At 38.4% G+C, this 16,199-nt stretch overlaps 1 protein-coding gene across 1 annotated transcript in view; it reads right to left on the bottom strand.

The window, feature by feature from the left end:
• The window catches only part of FAM120B (family with sequence similarity 120 member B), a 57,190-nt gene that overhangs the window by 15,460 nt on the left and 25,531 nt on the right, over positions 1-16,199 (bottom strand). The gene's annotated exons all lie outside the window — the stretch shown is intronic.

The raw sequence follows: 16,199 nt of genomic DNA, 5'->3' as shown, positions 1-16,199 counted from the left end.
CATGCTTCTTTGGATGCAGCCCAGGACACAGTTGGCTTTCTGGGCTGCAAGCGCACGTTGCTGGCTCAGGTTGAGCTTCTCATCAACCAGCACCCCCAAGTCCTTCTCCTCAGGGCTGCTCTCAATTCATTCTCCACCCAGCCTGTACTTGTGCTTGAGATTGCCCCAACCCACATGCAGGACCTTGCACTTGGCCTTGTTGAACTTCACATGGGCCCACATCTCAAGCCTGTCAAGGTCTCTCTGGATGGCATCTGTTCCCTCCAGTGTGTTGACCACACCACACAGCTTGGTGTCATCAGCAAACCTGCTGACAGTGCACTCAATCCCACTGTTCATGTGGCCAACAAAGATGTTAAAAAGCACCAGCCTCAATACCTGAGTGGTCCCTGAGGAATGCCACTTTTCACTGGTCTCCACTTGGACACTGAGCCGTTGACCACAACTCTGAGTGTGACCATCCAGCCAATTCCTCATCTACTGAGTGGTCTGTCCATCAAATCCATGTCTCCAATTTAGAGACAAGGATGTAATGCAGAACAGTGTCAAACGCTTTGCACAAGTCCGCAGTCCAGAGGACCTAGAGATAAATGATGAAGGCAAAAGACACCAGGCAGAGTGTTGGAGAAACTTCTTCTGCCTCTAGTGATTCCTGGAAAGGCATCAAGCTGGCCACCAGGGCACTGACCCAATGTGACACTCAGTACTTGAAATTCACCCAATACTGACAACTGAAGACAACCACTGACATCCAGACAAATGCAGACAACATAAGCTAATTAGAACAGTCATTTAGAAAATGAAAGGCCCATACTTTTCTGACTGTGACACTTCATACTTGAGTAAGGGAGACCTTCTCCCTTTAAAATTATTTTCAGTATGGAATCAGGCTATTGAGTTTCAGGAAGCTACTGCCTCCAGATGCAAGCTATCATTTTGCCAGCTGAGACTAGTAACCACATGCACACTCATAACTCTTGCTCTGGCAAGTAAAGCAGGTTTCTGCAAACCATTTAACAATGCTGAAAGGTCCTTGAAAGAGGAATATGGTCTAAGTATTATTTGTACTAAAGTAGAGTGTAAGAGTGCACACAGCCAGTTACCTGCTGCAGCTGAGAGATTCTTATATTGCACCAACCAGATTGTTTCTGGTCAAATCTTAAGACTTGTGAAGGAAATGAGTCCACATCATTACAAGCTTTAAAATGGAATCTGCTTGGTTTGTGATCACAAAGTAAGACTTTATGTATGAGCGGGAAGTACAAAGAGTAAGAACTGCTGGAAATCCTCAGAATTCCGTTGTTTTTTTTTTTGTAAACTAATCCAGCTAGGGAATTCTTTCATAATTTATGCACCCTGGTCTTGTTCTGAACACACGAGTAAACTGAACTTTAAATAACTTTAACAAAATACTTGTCAAAGTGCTCTTAAGCTATAAGTAAAGTTCTGCTAGTAGTAGAGGCCAAGAGTGACAGTAGCACACCAATCAGCTGAATCAAACTTGGCCAAGTTTATATCAGTACGATTTATACCACCAATAGTCTCTTTATTATAGATCAGTATAAAACCAGACTGGAACTCCCTGCCATACAAATCAGTATCTTCTGTCACTGAATTACCAGTAAGTACTGATAATGTCAAAAAATTTAATTGCTGAAAACAATCTTTCATGAAGAATAATGAAAACAAGCATTTAACGTGCTGAAAAGAAAGAGTAAATGCTGTCATCTGCAGCAATCAATTTCCCATCTTCTAATTTAACGGCTGTGTACTATACGACTATTAATTCATACCTTTTTGTCATTTATTGACAAACATGCTTTTACTGTCCTTTTTAATCCCACTGGTACCAAGAATGTAAAACAGCTGTTAGAACAGATTACTAATACTGTATGACGGCTGGATGCCATCTGGGCCATAAATCTTAAAACATACCTTTACTTTATTCTGAAAACTCTAAGCATACACCCAACACAAATATCTGATTAACTCAACTTTCTTCAGTGATGTTATTCAAAGTTAGTGCAAAAAAAAAAATGCATGTGCATTTGCAGAACAACTGTCTAAATCAGAATTTGAAAAATTTTGCTTTTGATAGTGATGCACAAAATAGTAAAATATAGAAGAGGACTGTGGGTGCTGTATCAAGCTGGAGATCTGCGTAGTACTATCTTTGATGCTAATTGTTACTTCTGCCTGAGTGAGTACGAAGTCTGAGACACCAATACAACTCAAGCTGTGCTCTTTTTAACTACACTTGAGAATACTGGTTAAAAAGATAGAATAATGTTGCTGGTGACGGGTTTTACAGGTGGAAGACTTCACTGTCTATGGATACCAATCCAGAACCTTCCTAAAGCACTAAACTACAGGGGGTGGGTGAGGGGTGGAGAGCAGGTAAGGCTTGGGTTTTTTAATGGAAATCAGTATTGGCAAGAACTATCAACAGTGATTTCTTTATTTTAATAAGACAGGAAATACATTCACTAAAGGGTAGTTTCTATTTTCCATGTCTGGCAAAGAAAAACAAAGAAAATGAAAGCACAGCGAGCCTATAACAATGAGCTTGTGCACATGGCAAACCACAGACTTGCTTTGCCATGGGAATGCTCACAACTGCTTGGTGTCTGCAATGCAAAGACGTCACGATGAGGAGAAGTGGAAAATTCCAAAAGAAAAGAAGGCTTGCCTTCCAGGGCATTACACCCTAGAGATTACTTCTTATTGGAAACTCTGTCTGTTCTTTTTACTATTTTTATAAACTCAAGACCCCAGTGAATCATGTGAGATACACTCCTGTGATCCTGCTGCTGCTGCTCCACCACCAGCTGATGACATTTGTGTGAGAGAGACAGGGAGTGCGTGAGAACTGCTCCTCCTGCACCAGCTGCCTGCGCTGTGCCCCTGCTGCTGCTCCTCCTAACAGCAGTTCCCCACCCTCTCAGCATTTGGGGAAAAAGATTACTTTTCCTGGTTGCCAACATTAACTGAAGACCGAGAAGAGTGAACTCAAAGTTCACAGTCCTCTAGTATCATTGCAGCCAAGGTTACTGATACCATGTTCAGAAGGCCTGAGCTGAACTGGGTAAGCCCACTTGAAAAGAGCAAGAGAAGCGCTACAGCAGCCACCTCACCAACATATAATGATTTTTCTAACAATTTGAGAAACTTCTTTGCTAGAAGAGCCATCATCATAGATTCATCTCATATCAGGCCTTTTTCTGCTCTAGAAATAGAGAGCTTCAGCCTGCAGACCACAAGTTCAGGCTGATCTCTGTACTTGTGTGCATCCATCTTCATTGACCACAAAAAGAGTCTTTGCAAGAAGGAAAACGTTTGCTCACACGAGAAAAATACATGAATCCTGTATATGAAGTTCAAATTTCCAGTTCAAATTACCTCTAATTAAATAATACTTTAAAAATAATCAGGATGTAAAAATACCTTCATGTTTTAAGGAAAAACTGCTAGTCCTCCAAGTCTTCTTTGTGGATTCACAAGTGATTTTTTGATAGAGGTGTAAACTTTATCCTATGCACTTTGAAAGCTGCACAACTTATTTTCAGGAAAATACTAAAAAACCCCGCAACTCCTTCACCACTCTACTCTATGGAGTTTAGAGGGTTCAAATTTTGTTACAAGGATGAATAGGTTCTATCTCACTTGAAATGTGATGGCAAATATCTGAACGTGTCAGATGTCAGTAGACACAAACAAAGGCCAGAACCATACACACCGGCAAAGCTGCTTCACTATCTTTATTTCTAGAAACCAAGGAGACAGGTAAAGATATGATAATAATTTTACAATTCTTTACTTGCACTACTTTACACATCATCTGTATTCCAATGCACTAAATACTATGTTTCATTTAAGAACTGGTTACTTCAGTAGGATTTTCAACAACATTCTGGGGATGCACTTTTTCAATGAAAAAAAACTGTATTAATAACTGTTACTTAGGTTAAAGTTGTTCTTATGCATTTAAATTTTTTCCTATCTGTTGCCTTTTTCCTGTGGTTGAGCTGAATACAGAAAAAATGACTATAGCTAACATGTTGAAATATAAATTTAAAAAGAAATAACTTGAAAATTACATAAGGCATTTTTATTTTCTAATTTCTAGTTAAAATTAATCAATTAAAGAACAATAATCAAAAATCAATGAAATCTGACCTGAGCAATAAACTGCTTGAACTCAAGTGATCAAAATCTGAGTACTTTCCTAGTTTAACCGGTTCTTTTCAGATCCATTTGAACTCTGTCAGTATATTATCAGTATATTACTTCTTACATTACCTCCCCCAAACCCACTTGTATCTTAAATGATCAAATATTTAACCATAGGCAATTTATGCTTGAGCAATAAAGGCAGCAGGTAGATCCTATCTCAGGAACTTGTCATTAAAACAGTAAGGCTCAGCTTTGCCTGGGAGAGGTTCGGCACAATGTGTTGCAAATACAAACAGGTGAACTGCCAACGGACGACAACTTCACCAAAGTTAAATTCTCTGCAATGGAAAGTATCAGTAAACAAATTCTTTCAACCAAAAGATGGAGTCCTTTCTTGAATTCCAGATCTTCCCGCCTGCAGTCATTAATATAAATCCCCAGCGTGAGTTGTCAAAAGATGCTAAAACCCCTGTGCATTGGAACTATATGTTCTGCTCTTGAGCTAAGTTAACCTAAACTGGTGCAATGGTGGTAAACTTAAGGAGTGTTATCCTACAGAGATGGGCTGATGAAACAGTACGTTTACTTGGCATCAGTCAGCTTTAAGCAACAGGCTGCTGGGAGTGTAGTACAATATCTGCTTCCTTGACCTGTGAGACTGAGGCGGGAGAGGAGCACCAGTATTTTGAAAACACAACTAAGGTTTATTCTGATAAAAGATTAAAGCTTAAATTAAGCTCTTCCTGCTTAAACAAGGTGTGTGTAAAGGAGAATAGAGATTGAAAAGAGATTCTATGAGGGCATTTGCTGCAACAGAAACTAGAAAAACCAGTTTTTAAACACTTCTAAAGCTTCACAGTAAATATTTAGCAGTAAACAACCCAATTGTTTAGTGTTTATATGTTGATGAAAGTTTATTTACTGAGTTTTATCAAGAGTTTGACGTAAAATGATACCTCTCTAGGGAACAACACTGTTATTTACATTAAGTCTAAAACTCCAATTGAAGTCAAGTTAAAAAACCCTTCAAAATTGCTTTTACCTTTAAGCACCTATGAAATTGTAAAAAAAAGTACTACTGCTAACCAATCTGCAACCAAAAAAAAAAATCTCCTTCAGTTCCAAAAAGATTGCTTTTCATTTCTTGTTTGATTTTCAAAAATATCAGCCTTTATTGGCTCTTAATCATACCTGTAACAAAACCTAGCATAAATGACATTTACGTGATGATGAATATCATCAGGTAAAAATTTTAGCCCCTTCAGCTTACTTGTATACAGTTACGTAACAGACTGCACACTAGCACCTGCAAAAAAGATTAAAATACCATTACTTTCCTTTGTTTAGCCACAATTGCTTTACTCTCATCTAAATGATTACTGGGCTAACGACAGTCCATAATACATGTAACATTTACACAATATTTGCATAAATTTTGAGTTATAGTCATCAGGCCAACCATCTGATTGACTGTAGCCCAGCCAGCAGCCACATCCTTTCTACAAAAGTGAACGGATCCATTAAGATTTAAGTTTTTACTGTCTTAAATACATGCTCGTGTTTTTGTTGACATACCTTTGAACCTCATCATCTTTTTCTCATTAGACAATATTGGGTTTATTTGGTAGCACAAGATTTTTTTTTTTTTTGGGGCTCTGAAAACTCTCATGATCACATTTTTTTTTTTTTTTAATACATTAGTTAAATGTCATGGAATTATGAGAAGGGAAGGTATTGGTAGCTCCACCTTGCCTTGCAGCTAATAAAGTTTGTCCCTGACGGGGGACAAACAGCTGACAGACTCCTGGTACACCTACATCAGGAACGGATGGGCTCTCAAGGTGCCACCTGGGTATGCTGTGTCACTGGCATCTGAAATGGTTCAGCACTTACTTGAATATTTTTCCCATGCCTGTAGCAATGTCTCCCTCTCACATGGATGCCCTAATAATGTGATTTCACATGAAAGCTTCCTCCTGTCAGGCAATTTAGAGTGCCTTCCCCTTCCTCCCAGCTGTCTATTTAAAACAATCAGCAGTAACTTATTTCTTTCAGAGACTCCTACATCTCTGTCAAATGTGGCTGAAATTAGCCAACATATTCAAAAGTTATTAGGGGACATGGAGAAAATTTAAAAAACATACAAAGGTCACTTCCCTCTCTTAGTTCCAGTAACTTTCCATTGTAAGCCTTCAAAGGTCAAACTTCTTCCACTCCCTTACTTTATGACACTCACTATATATTTCTGTATTCTACTCTACACTGACTAGCTCCTTTACCAAAACCTTTAAAATGAGGGGCTTCACTTGCCACTACCTGCATGTTGGACCATAACCCCTGATCTAAAATCCTTATCCACACCCTATCCCAGCCCTTGCCCTTTGTTAAACTGTAGGACTGGTTCATGGAACAAAGTTTTAGGAATAAAAATTTCACCACTAACACAACTACTCGGCAGAGCATGCTGGGCTACCTTTGCTAATGCGGTGTGTCCTTTGACAGCCACAGACTACTCTGGCAAGTGATAGCTGCTCAGGCACGCAACCGCTCCGCGTGCTGCTGTCTGGTGACCTATCTTGTGGACGTTTTTTGCAGCGTATCGTGAAACTGTTGCTGTGGATTAAGACATCATTGTGACTACAGAGAAATTTGGATAAGTGGGAGTTCACTGCTAAAACTGTCCAAAGCTTAATTAGCCAAGCTTACAAAATTAGTGGGTTTTTTTCTCCTCAGAGTCAGAGTAGATATTCAAGATCTGTATAATTATCTGAATATATGACCATTCCCTTTGGAGTATGTACTTTTTAAGGGCTTGATCTATTTCCTACTGAAACTAACAGAAACATTGAACTTCAGAGGAATTAGATTAGGCAAAATTTATTATGTCTTAAGCTCTGTAGCTTCCAGAAACATTATGACACCTGTTACTAATGTCATGTCTGGTATACAAGCTCTTCAAATAAAACTCATTGAACCAAGATGGTTAGTATAGAGAACTCCAGGAGAACAAATACTGTTTGTCAGTGCAATATAGGTTTTCTTGGGTTGGTTTTTATTTTCCTCCTAGGGTTTCTTTGTATTGCAAAGCAGCTGCACATGGTTCTTGATACTGTGGTTCACCTTTTGAAGTGATACGGTCCAAGGTAAACAGTTTTGGCTAAGGAATCTTCCAGGTTTTAAGTCCAAGATTGAGGAAGATGAGAAGAACTGGTCTGCTTCTATTTCACGATGATCCCGAGATCCAAGACAAATTGAACCACAAATCAACGCAGCAGTATCTCAGATGACCCATGAAAGGAACTGCCAACCTGCAACTTGTGATCAGGTATGTCTGAGATACTAGAAACTGATCTGTTATTAAGCTGCAACAGAGTATCCAGTTCCAGAACACCTATTTCTTTTGGAATAGAAAACTGCCATACATGGCTTAAAAGCTACTACCTTTTGCCACAAGAACATCAATCCCATTCTGTAGTTTAGATGAAAACATACAGCAAAATTAAGAGAACCCTTGTTTGGTGCAGAAAGCTGTTGCATAAAGATGGTCTTCTGAGCTATTCAAGAGCTGACTACAGACAGGTAGGATTTAAAGAAAATTACTACATGTGATATTCTACATTTTCTTGCATCAGCACTGTTTCAGAGCAAATTGAATATAAATAGAGAAAGTTTATGTGAGAGTAACTTGGACATCTTTAAAGGTGTACTTAATAGGGAGAAGAATGCTGTTTGAAAGAAAATGCACGCTGTAGTAAGTCAGACTTTGAGATCTCAGCACTTCAGCCAGCATTGGACTCTGCAAGCACTCTGCTGATTAAATAATCATTGACATTCCAGCCTCAGGAACTGATCCACAGCCATTTTAAAAGAAAAAGTACTTATTTTTTTTGGCACAAGGTGTTGTGCCAAAATAAGCCTCCTGCAGAATCCCTACACTTTTAGTCTCCTATAATTGAAAAATATTACTAGCCATTGTTGCTAGAGGAAGCATGCCTCTGTTGAACTGAAGTCTTGGTGTGCAAATACAACGCACAATTCCACAATTTTGCTAAAAAGTAATTAACACTGAGCAGATTGGGGCATGGCTTTTCAAAAGTGCATTGGCATAGCTCTGCTTTTATTAAATTCAGCGGTAAAGTTCTCATTGCCTTTAGTAGGCACTTATAGAACTTAAGTCCTAGCATAGAAATATTTTCTGCCAAGATGTATTTCTCTATCCTAGCCACAAAAAGTAAATAGAAAACTATTGCTAAACAGGAAACGATACTTAGGTACGCATTAGCTGCCCTTGCTAAAAGCAATACATGCACAACTTTGTATCTGGCAAGGAACTCAATGTCTCTTCTTTCAAACATATCAGGGTAATACACAGCAGCCTAGCTGAATGTGATACACCTTTTTAGTTAATGCGGATATGCTTTCTACCAGTGCTGGTGCGACACTAGACATGCTGATTAGATTCCTAAGTTATTAAATAAATCTCCCCATAAATCACTAATTTTGTTTGGAGGTAACACACAACCACCTTTACACATCTGGTGTTTATTGTCCTTGTGTGTTTCCTCACTTAGAATACTGGGACAGAACTGTCTTAACGAGTGATGTTGTCTTGAGGTGCTAATATATAAAGCCGATAAGTGATGTTATAATGAACATATATAACTTTTCTCTTAACACAACTCCATTTCTTTATAAAAAGTTATTTTAACCATGTCTCAACTATTTTTCAATGTACCTCAAATGAAACCATCCCAAAATAAAGGTGAACACGAGGAGAATATATGTGCAACATCACTCCAATATTAATGTTAAGAATATATTCTGGCTTAAAAACTTCTGTTATTGAGACTAATGACGCATGAGTGTTATAATTAAGTATTAAAATATGAGAAAGAACTGAACAATGTGACCAAAGTCATAGAGGAAACAACAGATAGGAACTGGACACCATCTTGATTTTTAACCCCTGGACAATGATAACGTCAATCAAGAATACACTTGAAATGAAAGGGAACAAATCAGTTCTTGGTAAGCCTTGCTGTTTCTGATATCTTCAAGATGAACATTTCTACTATAGTAATTCGAAAAATTCCAGTATATCCTACAAAACCCTGTAACCATATGCCTAAAGGCTTGTTTTATCTTCTTTCACCATGCAAATATAAATGGCTCATTAGGTCATTTCAGAAAACATTTCTGCCTCTCTGAGGTTACACATAGCCATCTGCCTCTCCAGGGAAAGCCTAGACAGATGTGCAGCTTGCATTCCTGCTCAGGCGTGACAGGGGCGTGCAGGCAGGTGCAGGCAGCCCTGCGCAGATGACAGGCAGGTGCACGCGTGCCACCGCTTCCTGACGGCACGCTCCCTTCCCTCCCCGGCTCCAGCCCCTGCACGTCACCTGCCCTGTGGGGACACAGGCCAGCCCTTACAGGCAATGCCCCCTACGCCACGCAAACACCACCGTCAACCCGCATGCACTGCCTGCTCCTTCTAACGTACAATATGCCAGGAAGTGAAAACTATTTATCTCATGAGTAAACGTACACTTTGACCAACACACCAGCTTGGCAGGAAAATGTCAGTTGATACCAGAAATGCTGATTTTCCCTCTCTGCAATAAGATATCTCTGACATTTTCGAAGCTGTCAGTTTGCTTAATATTTTGGGAGAGGTTTATTACTCTCACTATCAATAACTGCATTTCACCCTCTACAGTATTATTGAGCATGGATTAAAAATTAACAGTAATTTTGTTATCTGAAATTCCAGAGTCTTTTACCTTAAACATCATGAAAAATTATTTATGCTATACAACGCCTAAAAGTAATTTATAACTGAAACACTGCTCCTATTTCCTTGCTGTTGAAACCTTACTAATGAGCTACATGGCAGTAAAGGGCAAAACCCACAGAAAAGCAGCAAGAACTCGTACAATTATGGAGAAAAATGCAAGCTCGTCTTCCACAAAAAGGAATGCGAATCCTCTGATTTAAGACCCTTGCTCAAAATCTTGCTCAAGATATTCTCCATAAGCAAACTGAATCCAACTAAATGACTGTATTTTTCTCAGAAGGTAGAAGAGCTGATCTAGTCACGCTGAGGTTTGTATTTGTGCCAGTGGCACATAAAAGAATTCATACAGCTATGTGAATTCTGATACTTGAGCTTATGTCAAATGTAAAAAACATTCAGGGAAACCGACTTTTAATAATACTAATATATACCAAATTTGGTAAAGAAGAAAACAGGGGAGAGCCAGGCAAAACAGCAATCTTAGCTGGAAGTTGAATATGTTAGCCTATGAATGTTTCCAAACCAATAGCAGCAATGGAAGGTAGAGCCAGTTGTCCATGCAACATGACCAAAAAAACCTGAATTTCTTCAGAACTCCAAAGACGATTATGAAAATAGCAACAGATTTAGAGACGCAACTTTTTTTTAAAAAAAACCATGTAAATAGTGACTAACTTCAGCTCCTGAGATAGAATTGTATTTGCACTAATACTTGATCCATGTAAATTCAGTACTTCACTCTCAGTAAGAGAATGAGGGAGCCACATCCACCACTTCAAAGTAATTAGAGAAAAAAAAAAATTGGTTCTGCAATACAAAGGCAGCACACTGAACTAGGCATGCAGGCCCAAGAGGCCAAAACACAGATATTAAGAGAAACGCAGAGTATAGGAGTCTGTCAATTTTCAGCCTTAATATACAGATTTAATATAAGCAGGCTCATGTGATGCAACTTTTTCTTGATTAATCATCTAATTTTTTTTTTTTCAGTCTTTAAAGCCAAAACTATTTTAGCTACTTGAAGACGTGAACTATTTCTATTTGGACTAGTTCCTTTAAGACTATCTTCAGGACATGAGAAAAAAGTTATATTTCTCAGGTTGAACAGGAACTGAACCAATCTCAGCTTGAAATCACATCCCATACTGCTGCACTTTTGTTCCTGATTAGCTCAGAACACTGAGAAAATCTAAGGACTCCAGATGTGAGAATGGGCTGGGAGGCAATGCCAAGATCAGTAAACCACCTCAGTCCCCTCTGTTCCTCACTCCCTGCCCGTTACAATCTCACTTGTCATTTTAAAAACACTTTGACAGATTAAAATTTTGTGGGAATATAAAGCCCCAATTCAGTAAAGCATTTGGGAATGCACTAAATTCCCCTTTAGTTCATATCAACATATATCACAAAAGCAGGTCCTAAGTACGTAAGAGAGGTTTATCTGTGAGATCTTTACGATATTCTTACTTGTATTTTATGTTTTCCTCAAACCAATCAGACTTCAAGAACATATTTATTAGGAAACAGTCACCCAGGCACAATAAACATACACTCCCTGAAGGAGGATTTTTTAAAAAACAATTATATTTTGAAAAACATAGATAGCTCATAAAGGCTGTTTGGAGTCTATCTGAAACATATCACATTTAATGGTGTTGACAAATGTAGGTTGGCTTGCCAAATAGGTCAGAAGATTGAAATTCTGGAATGTTCAGAATCTGGGTATTATTTATGCTTTTCTGTCAGCATGGCAAGGCAGAAAGGATACTGAGTTTAAAAATAAAGAATAGATTTGGCAATATTCTTCTGAAATTTGAAGGACTCTAATCAAGATACCTACACACTACTCTAAAACATACTGCTTTTTTGCATGAATGTGGCTAAGTACCCCTCAGGAAAATACGCAGCAAAGAATATCTTGTGTAATATTGCTATAACATCATTACCAAGCTAATTTTGCTTCTATGGCACTGCACAACAGAAAATATTTAAAAGTTCCAGGCAATTACAATTCTTGCTAAAGCTACTTCTGCCTATCAAACTAGTTAACTAGTTAACTAAAGACTCTCTGGAACTTACCATTTAAGATCTAAAATGACCGTGCCCATTTCGTATCACTAACACTTTTTAAATAACTGAAAGCACTTGAAAAATTGAAAGGAATACGTTCCAGTGCTTGACTTTCTAATACCTCATACTCAGCCAAACTGTTCCTCTTAGGAGTGGCACAAAAGATGTAATTACTCCAGTTACTCCGGAATATCAGCTTTGGATATTTTATGGTAAAGCTATAAATAGCTTGCAAATGCCATAAATTCCAGCTGTAAGTGGTGCGTATGCCCACCCATGCATCTGCTACTAACTTTGATTTCATATTTTCCGACATACACTTCAATTTTAAAAGCATTTAACCAGACTGAAATTTCAACTACTGATTTCAAGCTGTATTTCCTTTTTAACCAAATTTTCCCATTTCATCTTTGGCTGCAACTTTCAGAAAAGATGTGACTCATAACTTTCCACCTCCAATATAATTTTTTTCATATATTCACATATTTAGAGAAAAACTTAGAAAAAAATGTATTTGTGTTTATAGTTCACTATGGCCTCTCCTGTTTGGGCAGTTATTTTACACGCGTTACAGGTGAAAGACGACCTACGATTGCACGCCTAAACAGCCAGGGCCAGCACAATATGAGAAACAAGACTGCAAGCATGACTGCTGGTGCCTCTTTTTCTCTACGATGGCCTCAAAGTTAGACTGATGGCTCTCTGGGCTTTTTGCCAAAACCACACGCCAGATTAAAATAGAAAGAAGGGAAACAGGCAACCTGGGGTCCAAAATTTAATTCTGACCTTATGCACAATAAGCTCTATGGGAGGCTTGGGCAAAGCAGAATGTAAATCTACCATACAAGGGGCACAAGGAAACTAGAAAAAAAATTAGGAGAAAAAGCGTGTATAAAATATCTTCTCTACGGTGTGCACATTTTGGTATTTTGAAACCATCACTCTTGAAAAATAATCAAATCTTCATGTATAAACATTATGTTATTCTCAAAAGTAACTGCTTAATGTGCATTTTAGTTATATGCCCATGGCTCGCTTTCTTTCAGCATGAGATAAAGTGTATTTTTTATGGCTTTAACCCACTTTACTCAAACCATAGACATTTCTGTTTTCATGAATTTGCGGGTTAATGGATCTAATTAATCATGAAATATGGATAGCATATCAGAAATCAGAATTGAACGTAAAAGCTGACAAGTTCTCTTCATCCTATGAGAAGAACAGGCTGTATTTACATTTTCTCTGATACTTCACAGCGGAAGTTAAGTTTTCTTCTACTAAAACATATTTGCTAATGGACTCTTGCAGAAACAGGTTATTTAAAATCAAATCAGTGTTGTTCACAGAGTTGTTTACATGGAGTAAACATTTTTTCTACATGTAAAATTATAATATAGTGTTAAGTCCAAAACTGCAAATGAGCAAACATTTTCATAAAATTTTGCAGATGCTGACTGAGTTTAACATAACTTCCTTGAAAGCTCTGGTAATAAGTTGTTTCTAGGGATCATACTTCTCAGTGGAGCAGAAAAAGTATGGTAAACAGATTAAACAATGTTCCTCTGTTTTCCTACAATAAAACCCATACATTAATTAGCTATGTACCAGTGTCATCCACTGCACTTGGATCCTCCACTGATTTTAAACACAAATACCTGGAAAATTAAGCTATTAAATACCTATTGATAACCTATTTGCTACCTATTAAAATAACAGCATTACTTAATTTTGTAAAACATAATTAAGTAAACATAGTAAGGAGTAAAAACAGTTTAAGCTATTCTGAGATGGAATCTTGAAAATCAGATACTTGAATTGCAACACTCAGAATGCTTGCTTTATTGATAATTATTTTTAGAATATTTACATAAGATATTTGTTTAGTCTCCTGCCCTTCCAAGAGCAAATTCACAGGACATTATTAAACTCATGTACACTCGACATTTCAGAAGCACAGTAACAAGAGACCAATTTTTTGCTCTTCCTATGAAGTGACATTAACCTTGTATGAATCTCCATATTGATCCTGGTGCTACTACAAAATTACAGGTGGCTTATATATGGAGGAAAAAAAAAGTATTTTTACAGCAATTAATACAACATAACATTTTCTCCTGATACAGCTTGACAAGTCAGAGACACATAAACTGAGAAACAGCAAATATTTTCCACTGGGAGATCCAAGTCATTAAAACACAGGAAGGGAGGTTAATTTGAAGGTAACAGAGGAAAATTTTGAAACTATTACTCACCTATTCACAACCTTGGAAGGGAAAGAGGCCAAAATCTTTCCTCACTATTCTGTTCAGAAGGATTTATACCAAAGGCACTATTGTGAATTCCAATAGAATAAGACAAGGAAGTGTTCTACAAAAACTTCAGCTGCATTATCTGAATCTTTTGTTGCTTTTTAGCGCAGTAGAAGGCATCATGCGTCAGTGCAATATGTGCTTACATAAGCAGCAGTGATGTAACTTTGAAAAGTACCTGCCAATGGCACGCATAAGTCAATTCCAACATCACACTCTCCACTTCATATAGTGATACAGGGATACAGAACATAGTGTAAGACCAGCTTCACGTTTCATGTACTTCTATGTCAATAATGGAAGCACAGACAGCATCTTATCTTCTATAAGCTTTGTGAGAAAGTTACAAAATTTTGTGAACAACTTTAAATTAGTAGAATGACTGCTGATAAGTAGTATACATTAATATTACAATGCAACACTCAGATTTATAATTTAGTAGAACCATAACATAAATGAATATGTTCAGGCACAAATACAGACTGGGTGGTGAATGGATCGAGAGCAGCCCTGAGGAGAAGGACTTGGGAGTACTGGTGGACGAGAAGCTCAATATGAGCCGGCAATGTGCTCTTGCGGCCCAGAAGGCCAACCGCATGCTGGGCTGCATCAAGAGGAGCGTGGCCAGCAGGTCGAGAGAGGTGATTCTTCCCCTCTACTCTGCCCTCGTGAGACCTCACCTGGAGTACTGCGTCCAGTTCTGGAGCCCCCAACATAAGAAGGACATGGACCAGTTGGAGAGGGTCCAGAGGAGGGCCACGAAGATGATAAGAGGGCTGGAGCACCTTTCCTATGAGGACAGGCTGAAAGAGTTGGGGCTGTTCAGCCTGGAGAAGAGGAGGCTCCGGGGTGACCTTATAGCGGTCTTCCAGTACCTCAAGGGGGCCTACAGGAAAGATGGGGAGAGGCTGTTCAGGAGGGCCTGTTGTGATAGGACAAGGGCTAATGGTTTTAAAATAGAGGGAGGTAGATTCAGATTGGATATTAGGAAAAAATTTTTTACCATGAGAGTTGTAGAACACTGGAACAGGTTGCCCAGAGAGGTGGTGGATGCTCCATCCCTGGAGACGTTCAAGGCCAGGTTGGACGAGGCCCTGAGCAACCTGATCTAGTTGGAGATATCCCTGTTCCTTGCAGGGGGGTTGGACTAGATGACCTTTGAAGGTCCCTTCCAGCCCTAACCATTCTATGATTCTATGAATCACACAAAGATATCCAATTCAAACAGAATGAATTTCCAAGCACTTTAGAAATTTACATAATAGTACCTGTAAGTCCACCTGTAAACAAATTGTTTCAATGCTTCCTGCTCATGCTTGGCTTCCTTTATGCTTTCACTGAATGACTGCCACAACAGACTTGACAAAATAACAATACTCTCAATGTTAAGTGCAGCACTAGGTGCAATAATGTCTTCAACACAGAAATAAATCCTGCATTTTTGCTGTTTTCCATACTGTCTTCATTTCATTGCTTCCTTTTTGTTACATAGATCTAATACTTGATCAGCTGCAGAACGAATTTGTGATTAACTTGGAAAAAAATGCTAGGAGGCTAGACTTCATCTCTTATAATGAATCAAATAACGAAACTGGAATCACACCAGTTTTGTTATTTTGGTCCCCGTGCACTAGAAATCAATGGACAGTAACAGGAGTGGTTGACCTACCTTGCTATCAGCAAAAAGTACTTTTAAAACTCTAACAAGGACTGCTCAAAGCAACAAAGAAGTTTTTGGAAATACAAGCAAGATTTTCAGAATGAAGATACGTTAAGGTTCCAACCACTTATAATCCTCTTGTAGAATTAGATAACGCAAGAACTACTTAGATGGTTCTACTGCAATAACTGTC

Source organism: Tauraco erythrolophus, chromosome 2 (genome assembly GCF_009769465.1).
Source record: "Tauraco erythrolophus isolate bTauEry1 chromosome 2, bTauEry1.pri, whole genome shotgun sequence".
Classification (NCBI taxonomy): Eukaryota; Metazoa; Chordata; class Aves; order Musophagiformes; family Musophagidae; genus Tauraco; species Tauraco erythrolophus.
Note: the sequence above shows the minus strand (reverse complement) of the source record. Positions and strands in the feature narration are given on the sequence as shown.